The sequence below is a fragment of the Vulpes lagopus genome, chromosome 1 (genome assembly GCF_018345385.1).
Source record: "Vulpes lagopus strain Blue_001 chromosome 1, ASM1834538v1, whole genome shotgun sequence".
NCBI lineage: Eukaryota > Metazoa > Chordata > Mammalia > Carnivora > Canidae > Vulpes > Vulpes lagopus.
The window spans coordinates 7,378,086-7,392,123 of NC_054824.1; the positions used below are offsets into that span (position 1 = coordinate 7,378,086).

Genomic DNA, 14,038 nt, shown 5'->3' on the forward strand with positions numbered 1-14,038 from the left:
TCGGCCCCTCGGCCCCTCGGCCCTCCGCGCCCGCCGCCGCCGCCGCCGCCTCCCGGGCACGGGCAGACCTGGAGACGTGCGTCCCGCGAACCTGGCGCAGCAGACACCGCCCCCTGCCAGGCCGCGGGGAGCCGGGAGCGAATGGACGCGCTCGCGCGGGGCAGCCCCCTCCCCCCGCCGCCGCCGGGGCCGCCGGCTCGGCAGGTCTCTCCCGGGCGAGGTGGCGGGGCGGGGAGGGGGGAGGGGCGGGGCGGGGGAGGGGCGCGGGCCGCGCCTTTAAAGCGGGCAGCGGCCGGGGCCGGCGCAGCGGAGCCGCGGTCCGAGCCGGGGCGGGCGTGCGTTTGTTTATGTTTCGCTCGGGCCCCGCGCGGGCGCTTCCCGCGGCGCCTTCCGCTCCGCCCCGCGCCCCGCGCCCCGCGCCCCGCGCCCGCCGCCCCCGCGCCCCCCGCGGACTCCGCTCTCCGCGCCCGGGGGCCGGGGGCCCGGGCCCCGGGGGGCGGCGCGGGGCCAGGAGGACGAACGTGGGTCCGGGCGCGGACGGGCTCTTGTCACTTCCAGAAAAAAAAAAAAAAAAAAAAAAAAAGACCAGACGGGAAGCGAGGAGGGGAGGACCGGGGGTGGGGGTAGGGGCGGGGCGGGGCGGGGGCGCAGCGGCTCGGCGGGTGTTTGCAAAGGGTCGAGCCCAGCGGGAACGACCACTTTGGGGTTTTGTGTGCTTCGGTTTGCGGGCGGGCGTTGGACCCTCCACCCCCCCCCCCACCCCCCTTCCCGGGCAGGGTCGGGACGTAAATCTTCCAACAGGTCAGGAAGCGCCAAGTCTCCCGGGCTGGGCTGCCAGAAAACCCGGACCCGCACGTTCATCACCTCCTCGCTCCCGCTGCTGCCATCTTGACAGTTTTCCCCCCTTCACTCAAGTCCTTTAAAAACACTAGCGGGAGGGAAGGGGGCGCGCACAGCGAGTCACGGGGAGGGAAAGGGAAGCGCCTGGCCCGGCTCGGAAGCAGATCCGGAGTCACCGGGAAGGCGACCGCCCCGCTGCACAGCTCCGGCGCCTACCTCGGTTGCTTCCCTTCAGGGACGAGGGGGCAGGACGCACGGCTCCGCGCGGGCCCGGGGCGCGGCGAGGAGGGGGCGCGCAGCCCCGGCCACCGAGAGGCGCTCCGGCCGCCGCCGCCGCCGCCGCAGCCCGCCCGAGGACCCGCCTGTCAGCCTGCGCGCCGCCGCCTGGCACATTCCTCCTCCTCCTCCTCCCCTGCACGAGCTGGGCGGCCGCGGCAGCAGCACAAAGTTATAGACACACGCAGGGCGCCTCAACCTAGGCTGACGGCGGGCGGGTCCCCGCCCAGGGGGAGGGCTGGGCGCCGGGCCGGGTGTGCTGGGTGCGCGCGGGTGTGCGTGTGTGTGTGGCCGGGAGCTCGCGCGCGCGCCTGCGCGGCCGGGCTCCGCGGGGCTGCGGGCGTGGGTGTCGGGGAGCGCGCGGCGGGCCGGGACCAGGCGGGCTCCCGCAGCCCCCGCCGCCGGGCTCCTGCTCCTGCTGCTCCTCCTCCTCCTCCTCCTCCTCCCTCCCGGGAGCCTCGACGACAACAAAGCGCGGCGCTGGGCCCCGCGAGAGGGAGGGGGCGGCGGAGCCCCGGACGCCCGCCCGGCGCCGGCGCGTGGCCACGGAGCCTCGGGGCAGGGCGCCTGGCACCGGGGGGTCCCCGGCGGGCGCGTCCGTGCGCGCGGCTCTGCGGCCGCCCTGCTGCCGGGGTCCCCGCTAGAATCGGACACCGCGCAACCGCCGAGGGAAGGGCTGCCCGCAGATGGCGGGGAGCGGGACACGGCGAGCACAGTGCCGAGCGGGGGCGGCGGGGCCCCCGGGGCTCCATCGGGCAGCCGAGCCCCTGCCCTCGCAGCGCCCTCCCAGACGCGGCGGGGTCTCACTTTTCGTGGATTTCATCGCAGATGCGGGGGGCGGGGGTGGGGGGGAGAAGTGTAACTAACTCAGGAGAAACGCACGTTATTCCCCGCTCCTCAACCGAAGAGCCGATTTCGTGCAATTGTGAATGGGAAACAATTGGATCCTAACTTTGCAAATGACTCCAGAACGGCTCATTGGGCTTTTTTTTTTTTTTTTTTTTGAGTTTTTGGAGAAGATACTTCTTTAGGTTTAGAAAAGCATCTCCACAAGTCCTAACCCTACTACCTTCGCTGCCTATAAATTGTTCGTTTGTGCACCAAGAATGCGCTACGTGCGACACGCGCACCGAAAGTCTGTTCGCTCTGCTCCATAAATATCTTCCTCCCCTCGCCCCTCCCTCTTTATTTCTTTCTCCCCCCCTCACCCCTCCATCCCCACCCCCCTTAAATCCTTCTAAGTCCCTGGCGACACCTCGGAGTCTGGAGCTCGCTCCACAACAACCCAATACACAAAAAGGTCCAGCCCCGGGCGCTCAGGAGTCCGCCCACCCCGCGCACTCCAGGCTCCGGGCTTTGCGCAGGGCCCGCCACTCCAGTGACGCGCCGCCCCGCCCCTGCACCAAGCTAGTTCGACGCGTACAAACAGATGATGTCATTGTGGCCCCACGCGCGTGACCGCGGAGCCCTGCGCCGCGTCCCCATTCGCTGCGCCGCCTACTCGTCAAGCCACGCCGCGCGCTGACTGGCCGCGGCCACCAGTCTCCAGGCCCAGACGCCCCTCTCCGCCCCCCGCCCCCGCCCCCCCAGCAAATAATAAACAATCGAGTAAAATTCTAAGGAAGAAAGGAGGGGAGGGAGGAGAGAGGGGGAGGGCGGGCCGGGAGCCAGTCCTCGGCGCGCCGCGGGAGAGTGGGGGGCGGGGGACTCAGGAGGGCCGGGCCGGGCCGCGGGGAGGGGAGCCGACCTGGGGCGACGGGCGCTGCCGCGACGTGGCGGTGCGGGTGCCGGTGCCGGTGCCGGGGGAGGAAAGTTGGAGAGCGCCGTGCGGGGCGCGCGGGCGGAGGGGCGGGCGCTAGGGCCCCGCGGCGGCAGGGCCGCGCAGGGGGGAGGCGGGGAGCCACGCGGGAGCGGCGCGGGCGGAGCCGCCAGACACGTGCGGGAGGAGCGCGGGCGCGCGCGGGCTGGCTCGCCCGGGGCGCGCGGTGCGGTGGCCGCGCGCGCTTGTTTACCAGCGCACGTGGGTGTTATTTTTAAATGGCTTGTTGCGCGGCGGGGCGGCGCGCGCTGGCGGGGGGACGCGGCGGGGCGGGCGGGCCCGGGCCTCGGCCTCTCCGGGCGCTGCGCGCTTCCCGCCGAGCGGCCGCCGCGGCCCCGGAGCCCGAGGGCGGGTTTGCGCGCGCTGCCCGAGCCTCTGCCGGGACACGAGCTCCCGCCGCCGAGCGCCGGGCTCGGCTCCCCCGTGCCCATTCCGGGAACAAAGCCGCCTCCTCCTCTCCCCCCCACCCCCGCCCCCACCCCGGAGGCCGCACCAGGCCGGGCCCCGCGGCCGCGTACTCCCTCCCTGGCACACGCCCCCCTGGCCGCGAGGTGGACTGCTGGCACCTTGCGTGGTTTGTGACCTCGCTACCTGGCTCCGAAGTCCCCCAGCCCTTACGCGCCCGGCACTTGGGTGGGCCTGCAGCTCTCCCAGGTGCAAAGCTTTTGCTGCCCTGGCATGTCTTTGGAAGGGAACTCTGGGAAAGGGGGGCTCTGACTGCTTCCTGGGGTGGCTCCTGTGCTTGCTCGCTCGGCTCCTCTCGTGGTGGGCCTGCCCTTCCGCGAAGCCCTGACTTTGCATTTGGTTTATAGCGTGGCAATGTGGACGGTGACACAGGACCACAGTACTCAACTGCAGGTGCTCATGGGGCGTGGGAAGGGTGGATCGGAGCTTCAAAGTGCACATGGGAGGGGGGGTGCCTTCGGGCATATTAGTGGGAGTCGTGTTCAGCTTGGCGGGGGGAACCCGGAGGCCAGATCACCCGGTGCTTTGCACCGTGATACAGCATAAAATCCAGAGAACTTTCAGGTGCCCCTTCTTAATACTTCCAACACCCTGTAATAGCAACGCGCACGCATTGTCCTCTCTGAATCTAAGCAATCCTTTATCATTAAAATGCAGACATGCAGATTTAGAAAGGCTGCCTCTACACTAGCTGGGCTCTGGGACATTCGATTTTCACTATAAACCTGTTGAGTGTCCCTTTACAGAATGCATATCCCCCCTCCAAGGGCATTCCAAAAAAATGGAAGAGTTAAAGATTCAGTAGATTGTGACCCTCTTGGTGAGGAATGGGGGTTGGGGACGTGAGACAGCTATATCCCTCAAAGAGCTTACAGCCTTGGAGGGGAAAAGCCATTTAAAAAGTTCAGGATTTCAAGAGCTGAAAAGCAGTACAAGACAAAAACACAAGAGGTCATGCGTAGTGAATTGAGGACCAAAACTTCAAATGGAAATACAAGAACAACAAAAACTTCAAATGGCAGTGACTATAAACATTCAGCTTGGTAAATGTGCATCATACCCAGTAGGATTTATCCTTGTAATTTGTCCCTATGGGCAAACCTTTGAAAACTAAGAGGTTGAACCTCAGTAACTTGTATTTTTAGCCTGCAATTGCTGTGACCTTTGCTTTCCCCTCCAAGGCCTCCATGGTCCTTCATTCCCGCTGTCCACCTTTTTTTCCCTAAACTTTTTAGTACCTATAATCCCCAATTTACGATTGTACGATTTAGGATTTTAGGACTTTTTGACTTTATGATGGTGCAAAAGCAATTCACGTTCAATAGAAATCCTACTTTAAATTTCAAATGTTAATCTATGCCCCCTCAGCCCCCTCTCCCCACAGCAATAGTGATGCCGGGATGCAGCAGTGAGCCACAGCTCCCAGCCAGTCACCTGATTACAGGTGTTAGCAACCGATATACTTAGAACCATTCTGTACCCATAGGGTCATTCTGTGGTTACTTTCAGTACAGTATTCAATAAATTACATGAGATAGTCAACATTTTATTATAAAACAGGTTTGTGTTAAATGATTTTGCCCAACTGTAGGCTAGTACAAGTGTTCTGAGCATGTTTAAGTTCGGCTAGGCTAAGCTGTGACATTTGACAGGTCAGGTGTATTAAAGACGTTTTCACCTTAATATTTTCAACATATGCTGGGTTTTTTCAGGACGTAATCCTATCATCAGTCAAGGAAGGTGTGTATAGGAAAGCTGAGTAAGTTATGGTTGTTGATTAAAAAGGAATGCCAACATTACCTTTGTGGTAGAATTTTTGGTCAAAGCATTTCTCACTTCTTAATTTACTTGTTTATTTTTACAAATGACTTACGGTGGTGATTACTTCATTTTGTAAATTCAGTCACTGGAGAAACAAAACTTTTTTTTTTTTTTTTTTTTTTTTTTTTTACCTGGGAGTGCCTGGGTGGCTTAGTCGGTTAAGTGTCTGCCTTCAGCTCAGGTCATGATCCCCGGGTCCTGAGATCCAGCTCCGCGTTGGATCCCTGCTCAGCGGAAGGCATCTGCTTCTCCCTCTGTGCCCACCCCCAGCTCGGGCTCTCTCTTGCTCTGCGCTGTCTCTCTCTCTCAAATAAATAAAATCTTTTTTTATTTTTTTTATTTTTTAAAGATTTTATTTATTTATTCATGAGAGACACAGAGAGAGAGAGAGAGGCAGAGACACAGGCAGAGGGAGAAGCAGGCCCCATGCAGGAAGCCCGAAGTGGGACTCGATCCTGGGCCGAAGGCAGGCGCTAAACCACTGAGCCACCCAGGGATCCAATAAAATCTTTTTTTAAAAGGAAAAAAAAAATTACCTGAATAAGCTAAATAAATTCACCATTTCCAACATCAAATTGTGAGGCAATTTGTGGTCGATACCAGACCTGCTTCTAAGAGGGCCACCACTAAGCACCTGTGTCCTTGCCCTATTCTCCTCACACCTAGGTTGGCTACAGACCCCAGAGCTCTGACCCCAGAGCCTAGATACTAGGGACTGAGCATGCTACCTGTCAACAAAGTCTCATTTCCCTCTACGATTGGCTTCTCCAGCCATCTAACAATGCAGACAAAAACAAATGCAGTAGATGCCTCCAAACAAATATGTGAGCCAGCTGGAAAGAAAGAAGGACCCCCCCCCAATATTCAGGTCTCTAGCTGCTCCCCACCCTTTATTTGACACCCCCGGTAGTCCCTTCCTGTCTCCCCATTCTTCAGCAAACTACTCACGGGAAAAACATATTGAACACTATGTACTAAAGAGCTTGAACTTTGGCTTTTCTCTTAGGCTGTTAAGGAGACAGCAGGCCCAAAATGGAGTTACTTATGCTAAATCCCACATCACAAACCAAGACCTCATACCTAACCTAATTGTAGTTTCAACCCGGCCTGTGTCCCACCCCCAGGAGTGTAACCTTTAATCAAACAACATGGAATTACCTGGTCAGCCACTAATGAGATAACTTTCTAGTCCCCTTAGGAAGACAACCTTGTTTGAAACAATGCATTCTTTCCTAGTAATTTCCTTTGTCCAACCCCTTCCACATTTTTTTAAAGATTTTATTTATTTATTCATTTAAGAGAGAGAGAGAGGTAGAGCATGAGCGGGGGGGAGGGGCAGAGGGAGAAGCAGACTCCCCACTGATCAGGGAGCCTGATGCGGAACTCCATCCCAGGACCACGGGGCTCCATCGCAGGACCCCAGGATTGTGACCCCAGATGAAGGCAGATGCTTAACTGACTGAGCCACCCAGGTGCCCTCTCTTCCACCCTTAAACACCTTTCCTTCTCTACAGCTTGGTGGAGCTCCTGCCTATTGCCAGGTGGGATGCTGTTCAATGAATCGTTTAACGAAGCCAATTTGATCTTCAAATTTACTCAACTGCATTTTTGTTATTTACAGGGCATCACTTGAGGCAGGTGTCATCACCACCCTCTCGGAGAACCTCTGGAGCTCCTGTCTTCTCTCCCCCTCCTCCTCTCTGCCCTCTTCAGGCATGACATACCCTGACAGACCTCCTCCCCAGGCACTATAGTGACTGCCCTAGGAGTCATTGGGAGGACAACTATGTGTGTTTACAGCAGGGAAGAAGTAGGGGAGCCACAAAACAGTGAAGATTTACCTGAAAGGGCATTGCGTAGAGAAGAGGAAATGGAAAGGAGTCTCTGTTTTGGTATTTTAAGGTAATGATGATAGCTAACCTTTGTCGCTTCCAGGCCCAGAACTAAGCACTTTATTTGCAGCACCTAAGCCCTCCCAAAGACCAGCCGAGGTAGATACAGTAATGCTAAATGACATGGGGTTTAAGAATTCAGGCTCTGAGGTTAAGTCTGATCCCCTCATTTACCAGCTATGTGACTCTGGGCTGTTATTTAATCCTGGGCCTCAGTTCCTCATTCATGAAATGAGAGTAATACTTTCTGGGGTTGTTGGAAAGATTGGGTTAAATGAGATGAATCTACAGCATTTAGGCTTAGAATACTGGGAGGGAGGTGCTTGTAATATAGTGATGTCCAGGCTCCATCTTGGAGCAACTGAATCAGAATCTTTAAGAGTGTGGTCTGGTGTTAATATTTTTTTCTTAATGTTTGCCAAGTGAATCTGAGGCAGTGAAAATTGAGAACACTGAATTAGAGGTCTCTCTTCTTTACACTCCAGGGTTTGTCCTCAGCTATGACTATTGGCTTCTGCTCAAGAATGATGACACAGTTGTTAAGTATGTACAAGGGGGCACGTCCCATACCCATAATATCTCAGTTTGTCTCTAGAATAATCTAGCCCAGCAGGACTGTCCCTCTCATTTCACAGCATTTTTGCCCTGGGTCATACAATGAGTGGCAGGCCCAGAATTTTAACCAAAAGCTATATGAATCCATGGCCTGTGCTCCTTCCCCAACCCTGCAATGCTTCTCCAGCAGTATTTCTCTATGTGGGCCATTTAGCCTAGAGAAACAAAGCTGGAACCAGACAAACAAACATAACCCCAAGCAGTAACTCCACCAGCCCAAAGCTGGTGTTCAGACAAATCTGCATCCATCAGATTTTTGATCAATTGGCAACATTTGAAAAGGAGGATATTTCACCTGAAAGTCAGATTTCTCTTCTTGAAAAATAAGATCTGGTAACATGTGGCAATAGTTAGCTGATATGTGCTCCCCACTTTACTCCATCATCATCAGGCTCTCTTCATTTGTCTTCTGATGGACTCTAGAGATTGGACTTAGCCACCCTAACTTGTATCTCTTGTACAGGAACATGGCAGGGTTGGCTCATTCCAGCTCATGAAAAACAACTGTGCACATCCCTTCCCAACTCTTTGTTCAGTGAATCAAATTGGTCCCTTGAAATGGACTGTTATGGAAGTTGTTACTCCACAGAAATTGGTCAACACTAACAATCAAGTCTTTTGTGGGTTTTGTTGTTTTCTTTTTCCTGAGAGTCAGTTTGCCAGCACACCATTGCACCCACTCCACTCGGCCACTGTCTGGTGTTCTGAAGACAAAGATTTGTTCTGAACAGAGAGGGAAGGAAACAAAAGCATTTGAGAAACTACTTCAATCCTGCTAAGCAATTGATGATACATGTCTAACCTCTTCCTTAAAGAAAAAAAAAAAGAGATTTGTTTATTTTAGAGAGAGAGAGCACTCAAGCATGGGGATGAATGGAGGGTGAAGGAGAGAATCTCAAGAGACTCCCCACTGAGCGAGGAGCCTAACATAGTGCTTGACCCTGAGATCATGACCAGAGCCTAAAATCAGCAGTCAGATGCCTAACTGACTGAGCCACCCAGGCATCCAGCTGACATTATTTTTAAAGTACTTCAATTTAATATGTGGAGTAGATGCCCAGAACAAACCTTTTGATGAAAACCAAAGTTGGATGAGTTTTTACTATTTTTTAAATGAGTCATTGAGCTGGCAAGAAAGTGAAGAAAGAACAAAGTCCAAGTAAGACCCCCTAGTACGTGAGCAAGCTCCTAGAACTGTCAAACTGCAGTGTTCTTGAGCTTCCGCACTGACAGGTGCAGTGATGGAGACACAGAAGATAAACCCAAGATCATGAGCATAGTAAGAACCAATCCCAATTTAAACTGGCATGACCACTATGGAAAACAGTAAAGAGGTTCCTCAGAACATTAAAAAGAGAACAACTGTGTGATCCAGCAATCTCACTTCTGGAGGTCCAAAGGAAATGAAATCACTATCTCAAAAAGATATCTGCACCTCCCCCATATTCATTGCAGCATAATTCACAATACCCAAGGCATATTTCCCAAGGCACATAAACAACCTAAGTGTCCACTGAAGGATAAAGGAATAAAGGAGACATGGTATATATACAATGGAATATTACGCAGCCATTAAAAAGAAGGGAGTCCTGCCATTTGTGACAACATGGATGAAACTTGAGGGCACTATGCTAAGCAACAGAAGTCAGACAGAGAAAGGCTGTATTATATATATATATATATATATATATATATATATATATATATATAATCTAAAAAAAAACAAATCAATAGAAACAGAGTCGATTGGTGACAGCCAGGGGCTTTTTGTGAGGGAAATGGAGAGATGTTGATCAAGGGATACAAACTTTCAGTTACAAGATCAGTAAGTTCTGGGGATCTAATGTATAGCATGGTGACTATAGTTAACAGCACTGTATTTTTTACTTGAAAGTTGCTGAAAGAGTAAATCTTAAATGTTCTCACCACACACACACACACACACACGGATAACTATTTGAGGTGATGGATGGGTTAACTAACACAATGGTGAAAATCATTGCACAATAGATACACATATCAAATAATCACATTATACCCCCCTTTTAAAAAAAAATATGGAACACTTCACAAACTTGCATGTCACCTTTGCACGGGAGCCATGCTAATTTTCTCTTGATCATTCCAATGTTAGTATATGTGCTGCCAAAGCGAGTACCATTATAATCTTAAACTTACACAATAGTACATGTCAATTATACCTCAATAAAGTTGGAAGAAAATAATTTCATATAAAATAAAACACAGGGATCCCTGGGTGGCGCAGCGGTTTAGCGCCTGCCTTTGGCCCAGGGCGCGATCCTGGAGACCCGGGATCAAATCCCACGTCGGGCTCCCGGTGCATGGAGCCTGCTTTTCCCTCTACCTATGTCTCTGCCTCTCTCTCTCTCTCTCTCTCTCTCTCTCTCTCTCTCTCTCTGTGACTATCATAAATAAATAAAAAATTAAAAAAACACACACATTTAAAAAAAATCTCATAAAACTGGAATTCCAAAGAGCCAAAGTAAAGATGAATGTAAAGTTGATTTGCTGTGCAGACCAGAACCCCTGAAAAGTTTGCCTGTATTGATCCTGATGCTGGTTGGAGAAAAACAAAAAAGGGATATAATTTCTTCCTTGAGAGTTCATAGCTATAGTGTGGTCTGCATGGAAGATTGTGATCTAAATTCAAGATACTATGGAATTTTTAAAACTAAATAAGTCCAAGTTTGAGGTGCTCCAAACAACTGGCAAAACAAACACAAATCCTCTCAGAAGATTATCTCGAACTTAGGCCCCAAAGAATACCCACAGATAAAGCTTCAAGAACAGAAGTTTACAATCAGAAAACAAAACAAATAAGGAAGCATGCCTGTATAAGTAAGAGGAAATAGAAACAAACAACAACAAAAATAATAATAAGATCAAATACACAAAGATTTGGAGTATTACAATAAGCAGACACAGAAAATAAGTGTGTTTAATATATTTCAAGAAATAAAAGAGAACAAGAATCCAAAATTTAAAAAGCTAAATAGATTTGCAATCAAAATCCTTCTTATTTATTTTTAATTTCTTCTTCCCAAGTAGATTTTAGGTCCTTGAAGACATAGGGGCCCGGCTGAACACTTTACAGGCTGTGTGTGCCAGGTGAAGGAAGGAAGTCCTCCCCTCTTCTTTCAAAAGTCAGCAGTAAGAATTGAGTTTGTGACCACAGTTTTTAAAATCCTATTGTAAGAGCCAACAAATCACTTCTAAAGGAAAATAAGGCATGAAGGCAGAGTTAATGCAATGCTCCCAGCTGACCAGACTGGGGAGATGGCATTGGGCTAGTGGTCCATCCACTCCATTTCTCATCTTGGGAAAACTAGTCAAGTAAGCGTGGGCCCATGTCCACTTGTTAGAAAAATCTATTTTAAATGCCTAGTAATTGGGGATGCCTGGGTGGCTCGGTGGTCGAGCATCTACTTGGGGCTCTGGTCGTGATCCTGGGGTCCTGGGATCGAGTCCCACATCGGGTTCCCTGCATGGAGCCTGCTTCTCCCTCTGTCTGTGTCTCTGCCTCTCTCTCTCCATGTCTCTCATTAGTAGATAAATAAAATATTTGTTAAAAAAAATAAATGCCTAGTAATTGGAATCTTAAATACAAATTACTTTAAAATACTGATGTGGTACTTTAAAGACACCAAGGCCTTATGGAACCATTCATCACTGTATTACATCTACCTGCTGCAATTTGGCATGTCCACTAGAAAGTCAAGTTTTCTAGAAGAGTCTAATACTAAACCCCCCACAGAGTGTGTTTTAGGGTTCACGAGACATTAAATCTGATTATAGCCTCTCCTACATCTACAGTAGGAAGTGGAGCAAACATGGGGTACAGGAAGATGACAGGAAACATATGAAAGTTTGACAGATTTGGCAAGTCTGAGGTAGACAGCTTAAGGTTCTCAGACTAGCAAGGCGTGAGGCCTGCAGGTACGTTGCAGCGAACCCTGGCAGAGAAAAGTACCAAGTAAGCTGCCGTCGCGGCCACATAAGGATGGTGTATTTGAGTTTGAATGTCATCCATCTGTCAAGTTCAGATGTCTTAGAAGAAAGTTTATCCTTTGTTGAAGGAACTTTCAAGTTCAGGTCCTGGTAGACCTTTGATGGCGGCCTGAGTAGGTGTCCCAGCGGCGTTAGTGGGACCTGCTCTCTGAGTCTGCTCCCAGGCGCTCTGCCCACTCCAGGAAGCATTTGAGGGGGGTCTGGCCCAAGCACCTGGCTTCTCACCAGACAGGAAATTCTGGTTGAGGTTCCATCCACTCCCCTCCCCGTGGTGGAAAGCTCTCACCTTCACTCCTCTGCCCCTCTGGAGAGTTCTCCTCTAAGATCACGTTTCTGTGCCCTCTGAGGGGCTATTTGGGCTCATTTCTGGAGAGACTCCTGATGGGTCAACAAAATGGGTGACAGAATCAGTACTGAGACGCATGTGAAGAAGAAGCGCCCAGGCCTCCAAACACGAGTCGCTTTATGAAAGCACAACACCTGAACCACCTCACACATTTGCACAGCAGCGAGGCCCTTTTGCAACTTCAATTCTCAAATGTATAATGGGAGGGCTTTTGTTTTTTCTTTTTTTTTTTTTCACTCTTATAATGACTTTTATAAAATCTGTATTTTGGAAACAAATAAAGAAGCCAAGTGAATAATTCCATAAAAACCCCACAATCCCTAGGGTACATGTCCTGGTTGGAGAACTAACCAATCCCTGTCACTTTGGGTCAGGCTTTCCTATTCACTATGGAAAGCGATGGAAAGCGAAACTCCCTATGGAGTTTGTAGTTTTGCCCACCAAAAAGATGAGGACTGAGCCAACCACCCCCCCCCCTGTTTTTTTCACTTGTTGTGCTATGAAACTATGTTGTCGAAGAGTGGACCGGTTGTCACGACAACCAGCCTGAAGGGCGAGACCCACTCGGAGCCTAGAAATGGGGGAGACTGTGGCCTGTGCCTCCGGCCTTTCCCCAGCGCGCAGGCCACGGAGGGGGGAGTCCGACGGCCAAGGAAAGGACAGGGGTCTCGGGAACCAGTCTCAGCTGTCCCCCAGATCTGATGACTCTGCGGGAAGTGCTGAAATCAAGTTTATTCGCTGATGAGAGAGTCACGGCTGGTCTGGGGAAAGCACAGATGGAAGAGCTCCATGAGGCTCAGTCTGAAAGAGGTCATGACCCTTCTTCCCTCCCCCTAAAAACTCAATATTATCAAGAAGTCGTTCTTTTTAGACTAATTGATCCCCAGGTGAACAATTAGACCTGCATTCCTTTCTCAAAAGTGTAAGAACTAGTGTATCTGTGTGTGTTGTGAGTGACTACTCCCCTGCTTTCTCATAGTTGTAGTATATTAATCCCAAAATCAGGCCAGTCAGAATTCTGACGTCGGTATTGCTTAACTTCTGGATTCAAGAAATACTCAGAAGATGAGAACGCCTGGAAAATCCCTTCTAGAAGTCCTTAATGTGGCCACGCCTAATGCTTTCATTCTCTCAGATTTAAAAAAAAAAAAGTTTATTAACCTTGACTTTTCGATTTATCCAGTATGAAATCAAGGCACTTAAAAGATTTTATTTTATTTATTTAATTTTTAAACACCAATTCTATTTTTTTTTTTTTTTTTAGATTTTATTCATGAGAGAGAAAGAGAGGCAGAGACACAGGCAGAGGGAGAAGCAGGCTCCATGCAGGGAGCCTGACGTGGGACTCGATCCTGGGTCTCCAGGATCAGGCCCTGGGCTGAAGGCAGTGCTAAACCGCTGAGCCACTTAAAATATTTTAAAAGACACCTATATTTTGTACTTGTCCTGTTTCTAGGAGGATGATACGCCTATCTTGTTTTTCAACATATACTTTTTCTTTTCCACTTTTTTGTTGAGAAGTAGAACTTGCTTACAGAAACTCCCAGGAGAGTTTAGTTTATGTGTCAGTACAGTTTGATGAATGCTTGTTGAGAGAACATCATATAACACTCAGGTCAAGAAATAGAACATTACTAGCACCTACAAATCCCTGGGGTGCCCTTCCCCATCAAAGCCCTCCTCTCTTTCCCTAAAAGTAATCATTTCTACTTTTTGGTAGTAATTTCTTTGCTTCTATTTATAGCTTTCTGCCTATGTTTCCATCCCTAAACATAATCCTTTAGTTTTGCCTGTTTTTAATCTTCGTATGAATAGGATCGCACCTCTTACGTGATTTTTTCTTTCTTTCTTTTTGTTTTGTTTCGTTTTTTTTAAGTAGGCTCCATGCCCAATGTGGGGCTCAGACTCACTACCCTGAGATTAGGTGTCGCTCGC

General features: G+C 50.7%; 1 protein-coding gene and 1 non-coding gene across 3 annotated transcripts in view; both read right to left on the reverse strand.

Annotated features, from left to right (window-relative positions):
• FOXO3 (forkhead box O3) overlaps nt 1-1,266 on the reverse strand; it is a 123,165-nt gene extending 121,899 nt beyond the window's left edge. Inside the window, exon 1 of one of the 2 annotated variants that reach the window (XM_041767850.1) lies at nt 1,057-1,266. The gene's annotated coding sequence lies outside the window, so the exon portion shown is untranslated. Of the gene's footprint in view, nt 1-68; nt 369-1,056 lie in introns of those variants that run through there. The other variant, XM_041767840.1, reaches the window with a different exon arrangement.
• Nucleotides 1,267-9,779: 8,513 nt separating this feature from the next.
• LOC121474930 lies at nt 9,780-9,886 on the reverse strand. The gene has a single exon (XR_005983585.1). It is a non-coding gene; the product is annotated as a U6 spliceosomal RNA (small nuclear RNA).
• Nucleotides 9,887-14,038: the final 4,152 nt, after the last annotated feature.